We start from the raw sequence: 6,762 nt of genomic DNA on the forward strand, positions 1-6,762 counted from the left end.
GAAGGTGGACTTCCTGGCAGTCACATTTTTCCACCACTGATGATTCTGACCATATCCAGAGAGGATATGAACTAATAAAACCATGACTGGCAAAGGAGAAGGACAAAAGGAAGTGAGAAACACCATGAAGGAAAGAAAAATAGGAAAAGAACAGTTTTTAAACCAAGAATAGAAATCATCAAGTTATTTTTCCAATTGCCAATACAAAGAGAATTCAAGAAAATTGAAAATAATTTCTTAGTAAGATGTGGTAAATAAACTAAAAGAGGCACCCTGTCTGAATCACATGTTTTTAACACTTGGTGCAATTGTGCTTGCATGGGAAGAGGCACCTTAGGCCAAAGTTTTCAAATTGCATTCTATACACAGATTACTTTTCATGTTATAGTTTTGGGAGTGGCCAGACAAGCCCGCCAGACATTTGACTTTTCCTGTCAGATCCAAGCAGTGGACTCTGATGGGTGACATCTCTGATTAATTGATTTGGGGGATGAAAGCAAGATTTGGGAAACTAATTAGTTTTCTGATCTAATTTGTCCTGTGTGAAATAAATGAGATTCATTTCTTTCATAGAAATAAACTCTAGAACAAGAAGTCATCTATGCTGATTTCTATACAGATATATGTTTGTGTTCTTTCCTTTATACACATTAAGATATCTGTATATTCTCCTATAAAAAAGCCACACAAAAGATTAGTGTTAACCTGTTCAGATCACAAATTTTTATAGACGCCAAGGATGAATAGATAATGGTATTTAATCAGTACAATAGAATACCACTGAAACAGGTGGATTTAGACACAGTGCTGTAAAAATATATCTAAATACTATTTCTCACTGAAAACAACCAAGGCTCCTTCATAAAATAGTTAATTTCAGGGCTGGAACAAGGAAAACCTAAGATGAACCAAGAACATCTTGTGCCAGAAAAACGCTCACAGAATGGAGACATTTCAAAAGAATCAAGAAATCATCCTGAAGGTGCTCGCAGTGGGCAAATTTGAGACAATTAGATCATCAAAATAAATATAACACAAATGAACAACACAAATCTGAAACTGTGTGAGTCCATTTACACACGGATTTTTTTTTCAATAAATACAGTACAGTAATATAAATGTATTTTCCTTATGATTTTCTTAATAATGTTTTATTTTCTCTAGCTTACTTTATTATAAGAATACAGTATGTAATACATATAACATATAAAATATGTGGAATTGGCTATTTATGCTATTGGCGAGGCATCCAGTTAACAGTAGGCTGTTAGTAGCTAAGTTTGGGGGGAGGCAAAAGTTGTATGTGGATTTTTGCACAGGATTTGGCATTCCTGACTTCTGTGTTGTTCAAGAATCAATTGTATATCCATAATTTTGTCAATATCTATGACAGAGTGATGAGTTTAAAAACCTTCCACCAGGAGGTATATTATTATAGGTTTTGAAACAAGAATAAAACAGAAATCTAGCTTAAATTGAAAACTAGAACAATGTAAAATGTCTGGCTAGTAATGACAATGTTATTCATGCATTTTTAAAAAGAGGTGATGGTGTATCTCAAATACTGTACTATTTTGATTCCATACTGAAACTCATCCATACATTTAAAACTAATGTAAACAATTTTATTTTCTGTGGTGAGTGCTGTGAAGTGTGTAAACCTGGTGATTCACAGACCTGTACCCCTGGGGATAAAAATACATTATATGTTAATTTAAACATTTTTAAAAAACAATTTTATTTTAAAATCGGACTGGAAGTTATGCACTCTTCCAGATAGTTATACATTCTTTTGAAAACTTCAACCATTTATTTGTTTATTTTAGAAAGAGTGGGGAGAGAGCAGGTGGAGAGGGTTACAGGGAGAGAGAGAATCTTAAGGAGGCTCCATGCCCAGCTCAGAGCCCAATACAGGGCTCCATCTCATGACCCTGAAATCATGACCTGAGCAGAAATCAAAAGTCAGGAGCTTAACTGATGGAGCCACTCAGGCACCCCCAAATATTTATTTCTATTATTTTAGGGGTTATCCTTGAAATTTTACCATGAATACTTAGCATGGTGCAGTCCATGGTTAACAGATTAATCTTCTCTCAGATGATACAAAAATTTTAAAACACTTTGATTTAAATCACTCCTTGTATTAGTTGTCAAGTATTTTAATTCTTCTCTTTGTTTAAACTCTCACTTTTGTACAAATGAGGTTTGCTTAGGCTTATAAGTTTATTGATTTCTTTGTTCACCACCCCTTCTTGCTTTTCAGACCTTCCTTCTAGAATAATCTTTTTTCTTTTTTTTTAATTTTTAAATTCTTTTATTATTTATTTATTTATTTGTCGGAGAGAGCACAAACAGGGGAAGCGACAGGCAGAGGCAGGCTCTCCACTGAGCAGGAAGCACACTGCAGGGCTCTATCTCAGGACCCTGGGATCATGACCTCAGCGGAAGGCAGACCCTTAATGTACTGAGCCAGCCAGGCACCCCTTTTGGTGTTAAGTTGTGTTAAGTTCTTTATTTTGACATTAACAACTTATTAGATACATCTTTGCAAATATCTTCTTCCATTCTGTGAGTCATCTTTTTGTTTTGTTGATGGTTTCCTTCACCATGCCAAAGTTTTATTTTGGTATAATCCCAATAGTTTATTTTTGCTTTCATTTCCCTTGTCAAAGGAGACATATCAAGAAAAAAATAAGATTACCTCTATGTTTACTTTAAACAGTTTTATGGTTTTATGTCTCATATTTAGGTTTTAAATTTACTTTGAGTTTATTTTTTTTTAAGATTTTATTTATTTATTTGACAGAGATCACAAGTAGACAGAGAGGCAGGCAGAGAGAGAGGAGGAAGCAGATTCCCTGCTGAGCAGAGAGCCCGCTGTGGGGTTAGATCCAAGGACTCTGGGATCATGACCAGAGCCGAAGGCAGAGGCTTTAACCCACTGAGTCACCCAGGCGTCCCGACTTTGAGTTTATTTTTGTGTGTAGTGTAAGAAAGGGGTCCAGTTTCATTCTTTTACATGTAGCTGTCCAGTTTTCCCAAGACCATTTGTTGAAGAGACTGTCTTTTTCCTATTGCATATTCTTGCCTCTTTTGTCATGGATTAATTGACCATATAATTGTGGGTTTATTTCTGCACTCTCTATTCTCTTCCATTGATCTATGTGTCTATTTTTTGCCACTACCATACTGTTTTGACTACTACAGCTTTGTAGTATATCTTGAAATCTAGGATTGTGATGTTCTAGTTTTTTCTTCTTTTTCAAGGTTGCTTTGGCTATTTAGGGTCTTCTGTGATCCCATACAAATTTTAGGATTATTTGTTCTAGTTATGTGAAAAGCGTTGATGGTATATTTATAGAAATTGCATTAAATCTGTAGATTGTTCTAGGTAATGGGGACATTTTAACAATATTGGTTCATCCAATTCATGAATATGGAGTATCTTTCCACTGGTTCATGTCATCTTCAATTTTTTTTAATCAACATTTTATAGTTTTCAGAGTATAGATCTTTTACCTCCTTGGTTAAGTTTATTCCTAGGTATTTCATTCTTTTTGGTATGATCGTAAGTGGGATTGTTTTCTTAAATTCTCTTTATGTTACCTCATTATGAGTGTGTAGAAATGCAACAGATTTCTGAGTATTAATTTTGTATCCTGATTTTACTGAATTTACTTATCAGTTCTACTAGTTTTAGTAGAGTCTTCAGGGATTTTTATATAGTATCATGTCTTGTGCAATAGTAAAAAAATAAAAGTTTTACTTCTTCCTTACCAATACTGGTGTATTTTTTTTTCCTTGTCTCACTGTTGAGGCTAGGACTTCCAGTACTATGTTGAATAAGAGTGATGACACTGGACATCCTTGTCTTGTTCCTGATCTTAGTGGAAAAGCTCTCAGTTTTTCACCATTGAGCATGATGTTAGCTGTGGGTATTTCATATATAGCCTTTATTAGGTTGAAATATGTTCTGAAACTACTTTGTTGAGAATTTTTATCATGAATGGTTTGTGTACTTTGCCAAATGCTCTTTCTGCATCTATTGAAATGATCATATAGTTTTTATCATTTCTCTTCATATGAGGTATCACCTTGATTGATTTGCAAGTATTGAACCACCCTTGCATCCCAGGAATAAACTCCACATGATCATGGTGAATAGTTTTTTTAATGTATCATTGGATTCAGTTTGCTAATATTTTGTTGAAGAATTTTGCATCCATGTTCATCAAAGTTATTGCTTGTAGTTTCCCTTTTTCAGTAGCTTTTTTTTCTGGTTTTGGTATCAGGGTAATGCTGGCTTCATAGAACAAATTTGGAAGGTTTCCTTCCTCTTATATTTTTTTGGAATAGGTATTAACTCTTTAATTATTTGGTAGAACTCACCTGTGAAGCCATCTGGTCCTGAAATTTTGTTTGTTGGAAGTTTTTTGATTACTGATTCAGTTTCATTGCTAGTAACTGGTCTGCTCAAATTTTCTACTTCTTCCTGATTCAGTTTTGGAGGATTATATGTTTCTAGTACTTTATCCATTTCTTCTGGGTTGTCCAATGTGTTGACATATAGTTTTTCATAATAGTCTCTCATAATACCTGTGTTTCTGTGGTGGTGGTTGTATTCCTCCTCTCTCATTTCTGATTTTATTTATTTAAGTCCTCTCTCTCTCTCTCTCACAATGAAAAAGATTTATGTTTTGTTGATCTTTTCAAAGACCAGCTCCTGGTTTCATTGCTCTGTTCTATTGGGCTTATTTGGTCTCTATTTCATTTATTTCTGCTCAATCTTTATTATTTCCTGCCTTATTTTTGCTTTGGATAAACCCAGAGATTTTAAATAGTGCCTTGTAGCTGGCACATTTTGTTCATTCCATCCTCTATTTCTTTAACTATGTCATAAAATGTCATTTTATGTTCCACATCTTATGGAACTATATTTTATGGTTCCAATGTCCATAGTCTTTTAGGGTCTAGGTTGTTGTAGGTTACCTATTCTATCACTAATGTCATTTATTTATTTCATTTGCATGTTTAGTAATCTTTGCTTGTTGGTTTATGTTTGGTTAAGCTTAATCAGTAGAAAACCTGAGATCCTAAAATAAGGATGCTTTTAGCAAGGAAGAAGACATGAGCCACATTAAGCCACCAACCTATGACCACTTCAGCCACCCTTAATATTCATAGGTTTAATCTGGAGACACTAAGTGTTAGCAATCTCTCACCCCCCATCTTGTCACCAGGTGAGGGCAATTTCTTGGCCACAGTGACAATTTGGTTCCTGACTTTGAAGGAATCCTTCCTTTCATATGTGTTTGTTGTTTGCTGACTCCTCACAGCTTTTACATTCCCCCCCCCCCAGCCCCATCCCTGGCCTCTTTGAGATTTGCCTTAATTCTTTAAACCCAAATACTAAAAATTATGTCTCATGAAAGATTTGTATTTTTTTTCCCCCAATAAGACCTCTCCCTCAAAACACAGACACACACATGAACACATGCACACAAAGGTATTCCATTCATTTTATTCCAAGAGCTATAAGTTATATAAAGAGTTTTCACCCACAAGTCTCCCTCCCAATTAACTATGTATGTCCCTCAACCAATTACATCGTTATTTCCCTAGGTCCTGAGCATAATATATTTCAGCAGCTAGAAAAATATTCACATTAGATTTCCAACTCACAGAGTAAGAGCTATACAAAAATAGATTCATGTGGAGTCTGTGTATCCCTCTTTTTGTGCAGATTAGTAAGTCAAGAGCAATACCATACCCCTAGGAGAAACACAGAGATTATTGCCAACATTGAAGGCTGGAAAATGCAGGGGGGTAATTCCAACATACCCAATTTAATTCTCTAATTTAGTTAATGTGAAATATCGTTGATTTTCAGAAAGGAATAATGAATTTTCTTAACTTGAGTTCGTTGATGATGCCAAGAAAAGCTGTTTGAGACATAATCTTTTTAATGGACTAACTTAGTATAACCAATGTCACCTGGTAACAAGCTATTGATCCAGTGTCTTTATTTTTTCAAACTCAACAAGCAGAAAATAACAAAAACCATTAGATTCCCCTGAAAGAGAGAATAGTACATCTTTGTTATCCTGCTCTAGGGAAACTTGACTATTTCCCAGTCAACAATGTATCTCACTGGTTTACTACACTGAAGATAAAAACAATATAACCTGAAGAGAGAAAGTTGCAAGTTGCTTAGAGGCCCAAATTAGACATAGACTCAACAGGAGATGGGAAGTATTCTTTATAGAATTAGAGGGATATGATAGCTCAGTGAAGTTTTTAGCAGACCAGTAACCTGTTATAAGACAGGATCTTCTTTCCAAAATTAAAAATAAACTGCAATATCTTTTACCTACAATTCATGGTAGGATCTGTGCATTTTGGAAACTATGCATACTATATTTACCAGATTATTTATTTCATTATCTAGAACTCTACCTGATTGGAATGGGGCCCAGAGCAAAGGAAGAGTCCATCTTGTCCAAGCTACACTGCAAACAGCTTTGCCCTTTGGTCCCCATGACAACCAATTCAACAGCATAGCAAACTAAATGTCTTAGGCAGATTAAGATAAAGTATTACACTTGTGGCAACTCCCAGAAAAGTCACAGCAAAGCCTCCTAAGAATATGGAAGAAAGCCACATCCTCTTTGATGTTTGTCATTCTTTTAAGAAACAACAGCTTGCTTGCCACTGAGTCCTGCTAACCATGGGACATCTGGTAATCAGAAACTTCAGTTGACC

Source organism: Lontra canadensis, unplaced genomic scaffold, assembly GCF_010015895.1.
Source record: "Lontra canadensis isolate GAN:19392208 unplaced genomic scaffold, GSC_riverotter_1.0 scaffold14, whole genome shotgun sequence".
NCBI lineage: Eukaryota > Metazoa > Chordata > Mammalia > Carnivora > Mustelidae > Lontra > Lontra canadensis.